Genomic DNA, 18,103 nt, shown 5'->3' on the forward strand with positions numbered 1-18,103 from the left:
GGGAGGGATGGGGGGGTGCGGCGTGGAGAGGAAGAGGGGAAACTGAGGACTGGACGGGGAGCCCTGCTTCTCCGTGGGGTTTGCATCCCACGAGCGGGTCGTGTAGGCGCTTTGGATTCGACCCCAGAGCATGAAACTTCCCAATCAATCAAGAAAGGAGGGGGAGGAGAGGAAGGGAAAAAGGGGGAGGAGAGGAAAAGAAAAAGGGGGGCGGGAGCAACAACCAGCATTGTAGAGGTCGCAGGCGTGGCTCAGGTGGTAGAGCACCAGCCAAGGGCCGAAAGCGCCAGATCCCGAGTTCGAGCCCGGGTCTCAGTGCACACAAAACCAGCGAACCCTCCCGCGGCCCAGCGCGCCTTGCAGGCCTGTGTTGTGGGTCCCGTTCGGGACCCCAGGCGGCCCGAGGGTCCTTTGCACTTATGGAGGTAGGTTGTCCCCTGCCAACCTCCCTGGAGGCTACTGGAAAGCTGAGCCCGGAGCCCCGAGTCCCGCACGGTGCCGTGCCCGGGCCCACAGGCCTGCCCGCCGGGGCGATCGGCTTCCTTCCCCCTTAGACCCTCCTCCCACCTCCAGGATCAAAACGCCTAGACACGACACATGGACAGGGTCTTCTATTCAAGGAAAACTATGCAGTCACATCTTGACATTAAACCAACAGACCCCCAACGAGAATATATTTAGTGCCCGATGGAGACAAGGGAATCACTTTCAGATTGAACATGAGAGAGAGAAAAAAATCTAAGCCAGCTATTTTCCTTAGGGTGTTTATAAATCACAGAGATTTTTAATAAGAGCTATGACAGCGGTTCACATAGTACATTTGCAATGGTTTACATGGTGTATTTGCTTTAATGAACGTACATGTCTATTTTCTCATACTATTTCTCCAAAGGACATCTCCTCGTTGAATAATAAACAACTTCCCCTGAGAAGCTTCACAATGGAAACCATAAAGATTATTTACTAACATTTATAGGCCTCTCCAAGTCTGCCTGAAAAAAAAAATCTTAAAGGACGTATTTAATGCACATTTTGAGATCAGGAATAATCGCCACTTCAAGGGAAACTTTAATACTGTCCTGTAGAGCTCAGTGTTAAAAGACTGAAAATTCAAAAACTTCAGGCAGTCGTAAAGTATTAGTCAATGCCTGTGAGAAATGAGGCTGTCCCTTCCTTCAGTGTGTCAGTGTTTAATAGTAGGCTGGGATGCATATAAGCTAGTCCAAGCATGAAGGGCAGCGGGACACACGTAGGAAAAGCCAACTTCGTTCCTCAGTTATCAAGATAAGAAACCTGTCATTTCTCTCATTCACTCTGTCAGCCTTGAGAGACTCCGAGCAGACTTACCTGTGTGTGTACACCCCATATATCAGGAAGATGAAGAGACCCTGTAAAATAAAATGGAGAGGAAAGGCTGTTAACGCTAATCATTTCAGCAGTAGAAATCCCTGAAATAAACTTTCCTGGGAACAGACAAAAGAAGACACACTTCATCAAGGTCAATTTATTTTCCTATTTTTCCACATTAGAAGCTGTACCTTGAGCATTTATATGATAACATACCAGCACATGCCTTACAAAGTGTATGCTATTCAGTTCTTTAGAATTACAAAGTAAAAACACCATCCTGAGTTCATAGAATAATAATTAGAAAAAAATCAATATACTTGTCCCTGAAAGATAGATGGGTAATGAAAAAAAAAGTAAATCAGAAAAATATCATCAATGTCATCATCGAAATAGCATTATACATTTACTATCTAAGTACTGTTTTGGACTGCAACAACTAGAATATATTTGTTATAATTGGAAAATAATTAAAATATAAAACACTAGTGCTAATAGCTGAGTGGTTGAAGGTTGGTTTCCTGTGAGTGGGGTTCTGGGGTTGGAACCCCAGCACTTTAAACCTTCACCCCAACCTAAAACGCTAAGTAGATAAGCTTAAGGTAGTAAATGTGAACTTTGTTTTTGTTTCTAGTGTGTGTGTGTGTGTGTGTGTTGTTGTTGTTGTTGTTGTCACTCCTGGGCTTGAACTCAGGGCCTGGATGCTGTCTCTAAGCTTTGTGTTCATGGCTCAAGTGCACTACCACTTGAGCCACAGTTCCACTTTTGGCTTTTTGCTGGTTAACTGGAGATTAGAGTCTTATGGAATCTCTTGCCAGGACTGGCTTTGAATCACGATCCTCAGATCCTCAGCCTCCTGAGTAGCTAGGATTATAAGCAAGAGCCACCAACTGACACCAACTGTTTCTTTTTCTTTTTTGTCAGTCAGGGGGCCTGAACTCGGCTTGGGCGCTGTCCCTCAGCTCTTCAGCTCAATGCTAGTGCTCTACCACTTGAGACACAGCACCACTTCTGGCTTTTTCTGCTTATGAGATGCTGAGGAATCGAACCCTGGGCCTCATGCATGCAAGGCAAGCGCTCTACCACTGAGCCACCTTCCCAGCCCCTGTTTCCTTTTTTTGAGACAGGGTCTTACAATGCAGCCCAGGCTGGCTTTGACTGTGCCACCATACCGAGCAGTAGGAATAAGTGGCTCACATCTGTAACCCTACCTACACAGGAGGCTGAAATCTGAGGATTACAGTTCAAAGCCAGCTTCAGCAGATAAATCTTAGATCCTGTTATCTCTAATTCATCAGCAAAAAGCTAGAGGCAGAGCTGTGACAACTTTGAGTGCAAAAGCCAAGCAAGAGCACAAGGCCCTGGGTTCAAGTCCCAGTACTGGCATAAAATAAATACATTAGAAAGAAAGATTAATGAAGATTTTTGCACAATCGAAAAAAGGTACAATTTGGCCATAAACGTCACAGAACGTAAGTGCACAGTTTTTCTCGTCATGCATACATGCCATCTAAAGTTCAACACCAGGTGGCTGGGAAGGTGGTAGCGTGCTTGCCTAACATGCTATAAAGCCCTGGGTTCAATTCCTCAGTGTCACAAACAGAAAAAGCTGGAAGAGATGCTGTGGCTCAAGTGGTAGAGTGCTAGCCTTGAGCAAAAGAAGCTCAGGGACAGTGTCCACGTCCTGAGTTCAAGCCCCAGGACTGGCACACACACACACACACACATGTTCAACACCAGCCCTCAGTTCCATTTTCAGGTAGCTTTGGTCAAGTTTGTATACCAAATTCAAGTTGCTTCCTTCCCTGTATGTGTTCCATGTCAGGTAATCAGAGCGTTAAGCAAAAAATAAATAAATCTTGATTCAGGTTCAATCTGTATGACAATAGCTTCTGCAAGAAGTTTGAATGCTTTAAATTTTGCTTTCTAGGGATTAAATGAAGAGTAGATGTCTCCAATTTTAACTCCGCTTATGAAACATGGGTATTTTGTTTTGCGCAACAAATTTGTTGAACAAATTTCCTGAACATTGAACAATATGCATCTTGACTTTATATAAGAAACCCTGTAGTTTACATGGAATCTACATGATATTTTCAAAATCGAAGAGTTCTTCTGTACCTACATAATAGGTCTAACTCCTACAATTTATCTTTCACCAAATCAGTTCCCCCTAAAAGAGAGTTTTGTTTTAAGAAAATCATGTTTTCCCTCACCTTAGTAAACTGAAGAATACAAATCACTAGTTTCATTTCTTGTACTTACGTTTACTATTATCTTGTTGAAATTGCTGATCAGGTTGGAGAGCACACATCTGTAATCTTAGCTGCTCTAGAGGCAGAGGCAAGAAAATTTAGAGTTTGAGGCCCGGTTTAGCTACACAGACCCTATCTCAAAAACAAAATACATGGGACTAGCAGCAGGGAGCTGTGGAGGGGGAGAAAGAAGGGAGAGGGAGGGTTGTGAGAGGTGGAGGAAGAAGATTGAGCACTGTTGAAACAGTCTCTTCACAACTATGAAATCAGCAGGTTTTCTGGTCGGTATGATACTTCTTAGAGAGAGGGATGCAGGAGGTAGATAGGGGTGGAATTATTTAGAACACAGCCTAACAAGTGGAGATGTAACAATGAAACTCCCCCCGCCCCCACCATGTCCAACTGATATAAGCCAATAAAAATACAAACCAAAGAGCTAGGGCTGTGGTCAAGTGGTGGAGTGCTTGCTTAGCAGGGGTGAAACTCCATGGTATCACAATAAACAAACAAAATTAAATGCCTGTCTAAAATAACATGAAATGCTCAACAAAATATCCTTCTTGAGGACAGGACTTAAATGGAAATAGCATTTTAGGTTCAGGTGGCATCAATCCCATTCTTTTTGGAGGGAATGGAGGGGGAGGGGGGATTGCTTTTTCTTTACCTCAATAAATGTACACTTAACAGGACAAATAAGCTCTAAAAGAATGGCTTCCAAGGATCACACACAAGTCTGATTCTTGCCAGACATCAGTGGCTCACACCTGTAACCCTAGCTACAGGCTGAGATCTGAGGATCAAAGTTCAAACCTGCCAGGGCAGAAAAGTCTACCAGACTTAGCTCCAATTAACCACTAAAAGGTGAGGAGTGGAGCTCTGGCTAAAGTGTTAAAGAGCGCTAGCCTTGTGTGTAAAAGTTAGGGGACAGAGCTCAGGCCTTGAGTTTAAGCCTCAGTACTGGCACACATATACACCCCCCCACCCCCCCACACACATCTGAACCTTGATATCTCCCCCAAGGACTCTGTGCCTCTCTTGCTTTTGGGTGTCTACCAGCTCCAAGCTAAAACACCAACAGTAGTAATCACTTTAATTGTATGGTCTGCACATGGTAACTTTCTACCTGTGATACTACCAGTGATTGTGATGGTGTATGTTGATTTAACTCTGCAGAATCTAGGGAACACTGCAGTACAAGGGAAACATCCCATTTTCTCTAAGGGAAGCATTAAAACAGAAAACAAATGGACAAATGTGGACCTCTTTAACCCTTAAGGGGTCTCACTGTTAAATTGCTGCAGAGAGAATACCTTTAAGAACAGGTGGAAGGAACCAACTGCCAATCTTCAACTGGCACTGAGATTTGTGGAACTCCTTATACCAATGTTGTGTCCTGCTAAAGAATGAATAACAGTGCCAGGTGCTGATGGCTCACACTTATAATCCTAACTACTCAGGAGGCTGAGATCTGAGAATCATGGTTTGAGGCCAGCCCAGCCAGGGAAAGCCTATGAGATTCTTCCCCCCGAATTAGATTCCTATTCCAGTGAATCGCCAAAAAAGCTAGAAGTGGAGCTATGGCTCAAGTGGTAGAGTGCCAGCCTTGAGTGAAAAATCTAAAGAATAGTACCCAGGTCCTAAGTTTAAGCCCCCAGGGTTTTGAATAGCATGTCACATTTTTATTAAGTAGTTTCTGCCATGCCATCCATTACATATATAGAATATCTATTTCCAGAGGAGTTAATTTCTTCATATGTGACTCATCGAATTTCACAGTGATTAGACAGGAAACGGTAAAGGAAGATTCTTTTAAGTATGAGTGTAGTTCATGGGCTAGGAGCAGGGCTAGGAAAAGAACCTCAGGATGTTACATCAGATACTATACATGAGTTAAAAATAGAGATGAGGGAAAAAGGGAAAAAACAGACTCCATTATTTCATTTCCATTTATCTACCAAACAATTAAAAACAACAACCAGGAAGCTTTGTTAATATTTTCACTGTTGTCGAAGTCCAAGGAATAACAGCTGCAGACAGATTCAATGACTGACATATGGTCTGTTGTTATTTTTATTATTATTATTGATCGTCCCATTCTTTTATGGTATAATTCTTGACTGTTAGAAAATCAATCTTCTCTTAAGTGGTTATGTGTTCTTTCCTGGCCATACAAAAAATAGGAAAGATGCCAGCACACACTGTACATTGCTTACCTAAGAATTAAAATAATGCCAGGCACTGGTGGCTCACTCCTGTAATCTTAGCTACTCAGGAGGCGGAGATCTGAGGACTGAGATTCAAAGCCAGCCTGAGCAGAAAAGTCCATGAGACCTTTATCTCCAACTAACTCCCAAAAAGCTGGAAGTAGAACTGTGGCTCGAGTAATACAGTACTAGCCATGAGCAGTAAAATGCTCAAGGACCGCATCCAGTCCCTGAGTTCAAGCCCCAAGACAGGCACACACGCACACATACACACAGAAAGAACGAGAATAGTATTAACAAAGCTCATGTGTTTATAGCTCTTTCAAGACCCTTTCATTTACATAATTCCATTTGTTCCTCGCCATGATACTGCCAAGTAGGCAGAAGAAAGTATTATTAGCTTTATTTTATGTAAGGGGTTTTGAGGCTTACTCAAAGTGGCACAATGCTAACAAGCTGGCAGAGCGAAGGATTGGTGTTTAATTCATACTCTGCCTTAAATAGACACCTTCGTAACTCCCTACTCATCAGCGTAATGCAATTGAGGAGAACGTTCAAAACGCCTTTTTATTAAAAGTGTATTGCAACTGGTCATGGCAGTACATGCCTGTAATCCATACCGAGGTAGCTGAGAAAGGAGTACCTTGGGTTCAAGGCTAGCCTGGGGTACGCAACACGTTTCAGAACAGCCTGGGTTAACATAGTGAGATCTAGTTGAAAAAAAAAGCAGGGGGGAGGGGGATTTGTGTCTGGGTGCCCCCAGTGTAATGCTAATTACTCAGGAGGCTGAGGTCTGAGGATTGTGGTTCGAAACCAGTCTGGGCAAGAAAGTCTAGGAGACTTTTACCTACAGAACCCTGCAAGTGGAGCTGTGGCTCAAGTGGCAGAGTGTCCTAGCAAAAAAGAGACAGTGTCCAGATCCTGAGTTCAAGTCCCATTAGTGGCCAAAAGAAGAAGAAGAAGAAAAGGCATATTACAGATTTTTGTTTTGGTTTGGTTTGTTGTTGTTTGCAGCAGGTCTTACTCTGTAGCCCAGTCCCCAGCCCTCCAGCTCACAAGCTTCCTGCTGGGATTACAGGTAGGCACCGCCATGCCTGCCCACATGGCAGCTTGATTAACTCACAGGCTCGAGGTCTCTGTGTCCAGAAACAGGACCCTGCTCTTCTCCCATCCCAAAGTGGCAGAAAATAACAAAGACTGCGCTTTGCAACAATGCCACGGATGTGCTGTGTAGCCACCATGCTACTCGGCGATGGCGCAGGTTCTGGCTTTTGTTCTTTGCTTACAGATTCTCATTCAATGTGTCTACTTTCTGGTTGCCTGGAGACGTATCTTTTCCCATCAAAAGGCTGCTAGGTAACCAGGCCTCATTATTATCATCAGTTGCTGAAGTTCTTTGAATGAGTGGCATTACGACACTGTGCATGGTTGTTTATTTCCAAATTATGCCTCTACCCACTTTCTATCAGCAGCTCCTGTTTGCAGACCTCATCCCAGACAGAGACGCTGGTTGCAGCGCAGCTGTGAGTATACAGACAAAGGACTGGAAACAACTCAAATGTCCTCCACCACAGAAATAAATGGCTGCAGAAATCGTGGCGTCTTTGTCCCCTAGAGTATCAGGCAGCAGCCAGGCACCAGTGGCTCACGCCTGTAACCCTAACTACTCCGGAGGCTGAGATGTGAGGATTACAGCTTGAAGCCAGCCTGGCAAGGGAAGTCTGGGAGACTCATCTCCAATTAACCGGCAAAGAGGGTCAGAAGTAGAGCTCAGGGACAGTGACCTCAAGGTACTGAGTTTCAAGCCCCAGGGCTAGCACAAAACAAAACAAAAACCCCAACAGGCGCAGATCATGCATGCAGACAAGGCGACCTCTTTATGGTCCTCTTGCTTCAAAGTGTTGAGCGCTAGGATTACAGTCGTGTGCCACCATGCTACGCTACTCCTGTGCATTTAAAATAACCTCTAGGTTACTTATTATATCTAAAACAATGTACATACTAGGTAAGTAGTTGTTCAGTGTATGTTTAGCACAGTTGCATTAAGTAAATATCTTTGATGCAAAGTTGGTTGAATCTGTAAAGCAGAACACACAGACAGAAAAGAGTCAATATAGAAGATAGATGGGCTGGGTGCTGGTGGCTCATGCCTGTAATCCTAGCTATTCACGAGGCTGAGATCTGAAGATCACAGTTCAAAGCCAGCCCTGGCAGGAAAGTCCGTGAGACTCTTATCTCCAATGAACCACCAGAAAACCAGAAGTGGCACTGTGGCTCAAGTGGTAGAGTGCTTGCCTTGAGCTGAAGAACTGAGGGACAGCGCCCAGACCCAGAGTTCAATCCCCATATACCGACAAAAAAGAAAGACGAAAAAAATACTGATTTACTTTGGGAATAGAAGTGTACACTTTTCTTGATTTCTATTACTTTAAAGTGAAGAATACAACTAATTTGAACAAACAAGGAGACTTATTAAAATTAGAGTGATGTCCTTTATTTTATTTTGCAATGCTGGGGCTTGAACTCAGGGCCATTTTTAGCAAGGGATCTTCCAGTTGAGCCACGCTCCTAGTCCTGAAGTAGCCGCTGGGTGTCGCATGTGGTCAGCAGTGCATAGTTGAAGGAAGCCTTGTTCTAAGCCTCAGGAAAGGGCTGAAGCTGGCAATTCACGTACGTCCAGGAATTAAATTTGTGGATGTATGTGTGCATAGAAAAACGGTAATATGGGGCTGGGAAGGTGGCTCAGTGGTGGAGTGCTTGCCTTACATGCATGAGGCCCTGGGTTCGATTCCTCAGCACCACATAAGCAGAAAAAGCCGGAAGTGGGGCTGACGCTCAAGTGGTAGAGGGCTAGCCTTCATCTGAAGAGCTGAGGGACAGCGCCCAGACCCAGCTTTCAGGCCCCACGACCGACCAAAAAAAAAACCCACAAAAAACGGTAATATAGATGTGTGGTGCTGTTCCTGGGTTCAGCCATGCACCAGGAGTCTTGGATGCGCCCTTCGTGGATAAAGGGAGACCACTCTGTATGCACGCGTGCACATGTAGGCTTTGAGTAAATTAGAAAGATTTCATTTCTACCTATTTTGTCCTATACACACACTCATGCACGCACACACACAATTCACATATAATATACCGCATGTGAATTCCTAGCCTAAAAACCTGAAATCCCGAAATGCTCCAGTATTTGAAAGGTGTTTTATTTTGTTTCGTTTTGTTTTGTCAGTTGAGGGGCTTGAACTCTGGGCCTGGGCGCTGTCTCTCAGCTCTTCAGTCAAGGCTAGTGCTCTACCACTTGAGCCACAGTGCCACTTGTGGCTTTTTCTGTTTTTGTGGTGCTGAGGAATCAAACCCAGGACTTCAGGCATGCAAGGCAAGTGCTCTACCACTGAGCCACCTTCCCAGCCCAGTATCTGAAACTTTTGAGTGTCTTTCTGATGCTTAAAATTTTCTTTTCAGATTTTGGAGCATTGTCAAGTTTTCAGGTTGTAAGTCTATGCAAATATTCTAAAACCTAAAAAAAAAAATCCAAAACTCTGAAAAACTTCTGCTTCCAAGATTCTGGATAAAGACATATATATATATATATACACACATATACATACACACATATATATGTATATGTACATATATATAATGTGATATGTACACATATATACATGTATATATGATACATAGAAATATATATAACATGTTTGTATGTGTGTGTATGTTCTATATTTCAAAAACCAAATATCACTTACACACAGACATACACTTGTCACAGAGTAGTTAACAATAAAATCTGAAAAAAATCAGAAGAACAGAAAAAGGGAAAAAGTAACTCCACAGGCCCTTTATTTAGCTCTAGTGGCCAAAGCCATCCTGGGTATGATGGGATGTGTGGTTCACATTATCTGATTACAGGATGCGATTTTTCAAGAGAAAATTTCCTGAGAATATTTCTAGGAGCGGTGCTCTTCTTCTTCCCTCCACCTTTCCTCCCCCACTCCATCCCTCCTCCCTTTCCTCCTTCCTTCCATCCTCATTAGTATATATGCACTGTACACAGGAGCTTTCGCATGACATTTCCATACATGGTTCATGTATCTGGGCCAAACTCCCCTTCTTCTAAAACAGTTTCAGCAAGTTTCATTGTTCTAATTTCATGCATACGATTAAATGACTTGGACCATAGTCATCCTCACTCTTCATTAGTCTAACTAGTTACTCCTCATACCATACATACACACACACACACACACACACACACACACACACACACACAACCACACAACCACAGAGCCTGTTTTACTTCTGTCTTTTTTTTTAGTGTGTCATTTTTAATTGTAGGAAGGGATTTCCCCTTGGTATTTCAGATGTGCATATATTACATCTGGATCAGAAAAAAAAAAACTTTCTATTGCTTTCAAGGAGAGAGTCTAACATGGAGGTTTTGCAGAAGAATCTCACAGGAACTGGAAAAGCTGTCAAATGTGAAAAGCTGAACACTTGACAGGCACTGTGGCTCACACTTGTAATCCCAGCTACTCAGAAGGCTGAGATCTGAGGATCCAGGCTCATAGCCATCCTTTTATCTCCAACTAACTACTGAAAAACCGGAAATGGAGCTATGGCTCAAAGTGGTAGAGCACTATAGCCTTGAGCACAAAAGCTCAGGAACAGAGCCTAGGCCCTGAGTTCAAGCCTCAGGACCAGCACACACACACACACACACACACACACACACACAAGCTGAAGATTTGGGGCAAACACACTTGTGTAGTCCAGCCCTACCACACTAGCCGTGTGACTAGGAAACTTCCTTGCTCTCCCTGAGCCCTGCTTCCTTGTGTATTAGTAAGTGTGCAGTGCTGCAAGACTAACTCATGATAACAATTCAGCAAGCGCTGCCTATTGCTTTGAAACATTAAAAAATGTCCTCTATTCACTTCCAATGCAAACTGAATACAGGAGAGTAACGCTATCTATCATTCTAAGTACTCAGGAGACTGAGATCTGAGGACCAAGGGTGCAAGCCAGCCCAGACAGACAAATCAGCAATACTCCTATCTCCAGTGAGCCAGAAAGCCAGAAATAGGGCTGTGGCTCAGGTGGTCAAGCACCAGCCTTGAGTAGAAAAAGCCAAGCCCCAGTACCAACACATAAAAGAGAATTCTTACATTAGTCATTTACATTTACTGAATGTTTATGGCATCAGACACTGTGTGACAGACACACCAACCTGGGCCCTGCCTTCAGGAAGTGGTATACTTTTGAAGTAAATGTGTACTATGCCATGGTCAGTAGACCAACAAAAGCTCATACAGCAAGTGGTTGGTTCAGTGGTCAGTGATCGTTTTGCCTGCAGAGGAGAGAGGGTGGCAGAAGGAAGCAGAAGTCTATTGTGCGTAATGTCTCTTCTCTTGGCCTTTGCTGTGAGACTTCTGCAGGTCTTATATACATATTGGTCAGTGATGGGCTTGAACTCTGGGCCTGGGAGCTCTCCCTGTACTCTTTAGCTCAAGGCGAGCGCTCTTCCACCTGAGCCACAGTGCCACTTCCGTTTTCTGGTGGTTTATTGGAGATAGGAGTCTCACGGTCTCTCCTGCCCGGGCTGGCTTTGAACCGCGATCCTCAGATCTCAGCCTCCTGAGTAGCTAGGATTACAGGTGTGAGCCACTGGCACCTGGCAGATCTGAATGTTGAAGGAGAAGCAGGAGAAGCTGCAAAAGGGCATTTCACAGGGAAAACACCAGAGAGAGAGAGAGAGAGAGAGAGAGAGAGAAATACCAGGACACCAGGTACACTATTGGCCCACAAGAAGCTCAAAACTTCCAGAGCTGTGGAGGCTGGGAGGGTGGATGGTGGCAGAACGGGGGAAGGAAAGGACCCCGGCATTTTGATCTTGCAAGCGATGCAGGGTGCTTGGCATTTCTCTGGGATTGGAGGCCATTGGAGAGCACTGAGCGCTTAGCTGCGCAGCTCGGGGCAGAGCACGCGTCTGGTGCCCGTAGGTTTGATCCCCTGCACTACAAACAGAAGAAACCTACACACCCACCAGCAGTAAAGGAGACAGAGGAAGTGGGCACAGATTAGAGGCAGAGTCTGGTTAGGAAGGCAGAGGCCACGTAAGAGAAAGAGAACCAAGGATATGGCTGTGAGAGTCTGAAGCAGGCGGTCAGGAGCAGGCTCGATGGGTGTGGATACTGCTGGACGGACAGGGAAAAGGACGGAGCAGAGGTCCAGATGACTCAGATTCTGGGCTGCTATGAGGGGCTGGGTAGAGAAGTAAATTGTGGGAGGTAATAAATTCTGTGTGTACGTGGGGGGGGGGCTGGTGTTTGAACTCAGGGCTTCACTCAAGACTGGCGCTCTACCACTTGAGCCACATTTCTACTTCTAGCTTCTTACTGGTTTATTGGAGATTAAAGTCCTTCCTGCTGGGCTGGCTTTGAACCATGATCGTCAGATCATAGCCAGCATTACAGGCACGAGCCATTAGCTCCTGGCTCATGTTATATATCTTGTGTGTGAATGGGTTGGGTGGTGATTGGACACAGAAGTTGGAGCCTTCCTGAGGATGTCTGGGACACAGAGAGGGATTTGGACTCCACAGAGCCCAGGGAGAAATCAAAGTCACCAACTAGCCAGCAGATAAGGTCAATGAAGATCATGGGTGAGGGGGTTGGAGTCATGGTTCAGAAGTAGAGCGTCAGCCAATGAGCAACATTTGTGTCAAATCAAGAGTTCAAAGCCTAGTCTGGGACAAAAGAAAAAGATAATAGGTATGGGCAGAGTTCTGGGAAATGTCAACACTTCAGAGAAAAGAACCAATGATGAAGTCAGGAACATAAAGAGGACCTTCACGAAAGCCAATGAGGGAGAATTTCCTCAGGGAGAAATGCGAGGCTGCACACCTAGGGGAGAGACACACAGATGCTGAAATGACTGCTTCCATCTGCCCGGCCCTGCCACGCACGGGCTGTCTGAGCTCAGGAAAATGGCAAAGCCTCTCTGTTCCTCTGCCTCATCTTCTAGGAACACAGTGATCAAAACCTGCCTCATACAATTGGAGATGGAAAATAAATGTGTTAGTGTTTGTGAAGCGCCTGGAGTGTTGTTGTAGTACCTGACACACAGAGTACTTGCTGGAGGAACGTTTGCTCAATTGTCTAGTAAGATCAAGTAAGAAAGAAAATCCCTAAATCCTGGGCTAGAGGTGTAGCTCAATGATGGTTCACCTACCCAACAAACATAAGATCCTAAGTTCAAACCCGAGTACCGCCCCCCACCCCCTAAATAAAAAAGAATCTGTGATAGGGGGGTGGTATTCTAACTACTTGGGAGATAGAGATTGTGAGATCAAGGTTCAAGACCACACCAGACCCCAGCCCCCAAAATAATAATTCAAGAGAACCCATCTTTACCAATGGCTTAGTGGAGTGGTTCTTACCTACCATCCCAGTAACTCAGAGAAGCACAAATAGGAGGATCGCAGTTCAGGCCTGCCAGCATGAATGAGATGCTATCTCAAATAGGTAGCACATAGCCAGTGAGTTTGTAAAAAAGGTAGCCAAAACTATACCAAAATGCTTATATGATGCAGGGTAAAATTTGAAGGAAGCATTTTCCCCTATCTCTTATTTTTTCTTGCTCTTGTTTTCCATTTTCCACTGAGTTTGTCTGTCTTTTTTTTTTTTTTTAACCAGTCCTGGGTCTTTAATTCAGGGCATAAGCGCTATCCTTGAGGTTTTTGTTGCTCAAGACTAGCACTCTACCACTTGAGCCACAGCTCTACTTCTGACTTTTTGGTGGCTCATTGGAGATAAGAATCTCACTGACTGTCATGCCCTAGCTGGCTTTGAACTGTGATCCTTAGATCTCAGATCTCAGTACCTAGGATTAAAGGTGTGAGCCACCAGTGCCCTATTTGGATTTCTTTTATCATCAGAACTTCCTCTTAAGATAATAATAAAAATGTCCCATACAGATAGAAACCTAACAAGTCTGAAATATACAGAGTAACCATTCTGCTAATGATTTATGGATTTTGTGTGTGTGTGTGTGTGTGTGTGCGCGCGCGTGCACGCGTGCGCCCAGTCGTAGGGCCGGAACTCTGGGCCTGGCACTGTCCCTCGGCTCTTCAGCTCAAGGCTAGCGCTCTACCACTTGAGCCACAGCGCCACTTCCAGCTTTTTTCTTTTGCTTATGTGGTGCTGAGGAATCGAACCCAGCCAGGGCCTCATGCATGCAAGGCAAGCGCTCTACCACTGAGCCACCTTCCCAGCCCTGGATTATATGTTGTTGTTGTTGTTGCTCTGGTTTATTTCGTTCTGGTCCTGGGTCTTGAACTCAGGGCCTAGGCTCTATCCCTGAGCTTCTTTTGCTCAAGGCTAGTGCTATATCACTTGAGCCATAGCTCTTGCAGCTTTTTGATTGTTTATTGGAGACGAATTTCATGGATTTTCCTGCTTGGGCTGGCTTTAACCCACGATTCTCAAATCTCAGCTTACTGAATAGCTAGGATTACAGGTATAAGTTACCCAACAATTATAAACTATTTTATATATTTAGACTTATACTTTTACTTAATACTTTAATACTATCTGAAACTATCTTTTAGCACTTTGGCAGAAAATCTTTCCATGTTACTTTTCTGAGAATTCTCCAGATCAGAACTAACAACTTCCACTCTTCCGGTTGCATCACTACGTAAGAAAAATGGTGGTGGCAGATCACAAAGGAGACCAGCTGTTCATGGGCAAACACATTCATGGGGTCATATTTCCATGATCTGATGAACAGTTCAAAAGAGAAAAAGTACATAAAATGCTTGGCATAGCCAGGTACTGGTAATCCTAGCTATTCAGGAAGCTGAGATCTAAAGATCACAGTTAGAAGTCAGCCAGGACACAAAAGTCTTTAAGTCTCGTATTTCCAACTAACCACTGAAAAGCAGGAAGTAAAGCTGTGGCTCAAGCGGTGGAGAAAAAAAAAACAAACCCTCAGGGACAGTGCTCAGGCTCTGAGGTCAAGCCCCAAAACGGGCACAATAGATAGATAGATAGATAGATAGATAGATAGATAGATAGATAGATAGATAGATAGATAGATAGATAGATAGATAGATACTAGATAGACTATTTCTGCCAAATATCTTGAATTATTTTGACTCCACAGATTTTGGACTTCATCTATAGTCTGTGTAATGAGGGTTCATCAGTTTTCAAAAGCAGGGGGTCCTCTCTAGACTGCCCTGCTTTGTGTTCCATGGAGAAGCTGGGACTCCAGGCCTGCCTATCTGTGCAACAGAAGACTTTCAGTTCGAGACTCCATAAATAGTAACTGAATTGTTTCCACATCCCTGGCTTATTAGTCATTCTTGTTCAGCAACTGTGGTATAATACACTACTTAAATCAAGGGAAAGAACTTTCTGTCCTGAAGAATATAAAAGGCTTTGTTGTATGCTTTGTCTTATTTTAGTTTCGAGGTTAGTTAAATACCAGCTTTCTCGGTGCTTGGATCAGCGTTGGCTCTTTGGCTGTTGACCTGCCGTGGTTTCTCTCCTAACTCGTGAGTGGCTGATGCAGTGCTTAGTAAATAAGAAGCCTCGGCTCTACTCACATGAGTGGTGTAGGAAGTAACCTTTCTACCTTTGAGACAGACAAGAAAATAAAAATAAATAAGTGAAAGTAAACAAGCTAGGTGCTGGTGGCTCCTGTTTGCACTCCTAGTTACTCACGTGGCTGAGATCTGAGGATCATGGTTCAGTGCTAGCCCAGGCAAAGAAATTGCATGTAATTCTTACTCAAGTGTAGAGTGCTAGTCTAGGTGAAAAGCTAAGGGACATTGCTCGGGCTTTGAGTGTAAGCCCTAGCAAGTTCAAGTTCAAGTACTAGCACTAACCAAACAGACATACACAGACAAAAAGTAATAGTAATTGCCTAACTGCACAGTACTGGCAACCTGGAAATGTCATGTGACTAACACAGGCAGGCTTCTAGAAAGGATTCCTTTGGTCAGATTCCTCAGCTCCCAAATGAACTCCTCTGTGCTATTGCTCTAAGATTCTGGAACTAGCTCTAAAAATACCCCTAAATGGACTTCACGTCCCCCTGTTCCCACATCATGCACAAGGGGGTGACTCATAGTCAGCAAGCGTACACAGATTTGGGGGCAGCAGACCAGTGTACCTGGCTTCGGAGGCTAGACGGAAGTCCATGGCAACACAAAACACCTGCTCTTCAGACGCAAGACAGGCTGGAAATGTCTGCTGTTTCGTGAGACAATATCTAGGCTAGATTGCCACCGCGGAGTGATGACAATATTTATATTTATTTTTATTCTAATCAAAGTGATAGATTCATATTGTTTAGAATCACTAGTTTTTGCAAGACCTGTAATTATAATCATAAATCATAGATCTCTCTCTCTCTCTCTCTCTCCCATTTCCTATTTTCCAAGGCAATTGTGTTTGTTTTGCATTTTGCTTTTTCTTTTGCTGGTCCTGGGGCTTGAACTCTGGACTGGCGCTGCCCCTGTGCCTCTTTGTGCTCAGGGCTAGGAACTGTTGACCAGCCATTTGTAAGAAAACCATAGCCGGCCCAGCTATTTCATAACTGTATCGTAGCCATTTACTGTTTTACTTGGGACCTCTGCCAGAATGGTTGTTAAAGTTCACTTAGCCTTGTGCAGTCACCGACTGTAGACAAATACCAGTATGTTTCTGTCTTCAATATGAAGCAGCATTCTCACCCAGAGACCCCCACCCAGCCCCCCGATGGGAAAAAAATTTACGTGTTCATTCAGATCTTGCCAAATAATTCTATTTCTGATGGCCAAGGTATGTGAGTTCAACTTCAATCATCATATGACTGTAAGATCTTGCCAGGAAATGTAACCTTGAACTCTCTGCTACCTCATTCGTACCAAAGCCCTACTATGACACGTGATACTGATGGATGATTGCCAGAAAGATATACATCCTGTCTATTCCTAGATATTCTCAATTTTGTCTGGGACAAAGCCAGACCATCTGAGGACTGGCCCTGTGTTTGATTGGAGTCTTTAATTGTCTTCCCAGTATTCTTCATGGCTCCACTACTGAGACATTAGCACCTCCACATCTATTCAATGCAACTTAGAATAGTCACAGGGCTGTGCGACCAGCACCACAGCCAAGCCTCAATGTTTGTGCTTGCTGCTCAGCTTGCTTGCCTGGCTGGAGTTCTACCACTTGAACCACAGCGCCACTGTTGGTTTCCGGTGGTTAATTGGAGTTAAGACTCACAGACTTTCCTTTCCAGGCTAGCTTTGAATCTTGATCCTCAGATCTGAGCCTCCTGATAAGTGAGGATTACAGGCGTGAGCCATGGGTACCCGGCTCATAAAATAATAATAATAATACAGTGGTTGTACTACATTTTGTCTGGTCATTGTTTAATGGACATTTGGGGGGGGGTCTCTACTACTTGATACACACCTCCACTTCTGGCTTTTTGGTGGTTTTTGAAGCCACAAGGACTTCCCTGTGTGGGCTGGCTTCCAACCGTGATACTCACATCTCAGCCTCCTGATTGGCTAGGATTACAGGTGTAAGCCACTGGCACCCAGCTGTACAGTCACTTTTATACAGGGGGCAACGTGAGGGTCTCCTGTGATCAAGAGCCAGGCAAAAAAGTTGGAAGCTCAATGACAAAATAACTAAAATACAAAGGTCTGGCTCAAGTGGTAGAGCACCTCCTTAGCAACATAAGCTCTGAGTCCCTTAGAGGCCGTCGAACTGCACATGGCCATGGCTGATGGGCGCTTTACCTCCTCACTCTAGGGGTAGCACTGCCTCTGACCTCCTCTTATTTCCCTTCCTCTATTTCCTTCTGATTTCCTCATGTTTTATTTCCACTCTGCTCTACTACACAAACCACCGAGCAATCCAAAATCATTTTTGAAACCAATTAAGGTAGAAACAAGAAAATAAGAACTTCCGAAGCCCTCAGAAAATCCTTGGGTCACAAAGATTTACCCCTTGGTCAATACTGAAGTCTTACCCAGCTCTGAATAGCCTGCTCTAGGTCAGTTCCATAGAGTGTTCAAAATGGGTCTATGGAGCTACGGATAGGTAGCTCATGTCTGTAATCCTAGCTATCCAAGAGACGAGATCATCTGGGCTGAAAAATTCAAGCGACTCCATCTTCAAAGCAAAAGTCCAGGCTGGAGCCTGGTGCTGGTAGCTAATCTTAGCTACTCAGGAAACTGAGATCTAAGGATCACAGTTCAAAGCCAGCCCTGGGAGGGGAGCCCATGGGACTCTT

This window comes from Dipodomys ordii, unplaced genomic scaffold (assembly GCF_000151885.1).
Source record: "Dipodomys ordii isolate 6190 unplaced genomic scaffold, Dord_2.0 Scaffold35, whole genome shotgun sequence".
NCBI lineage: Eukaryota > Metazoa > Chordata > Mammalia > Rodentia > Heteromyidae > Dipodomys > Dipodomys ordii.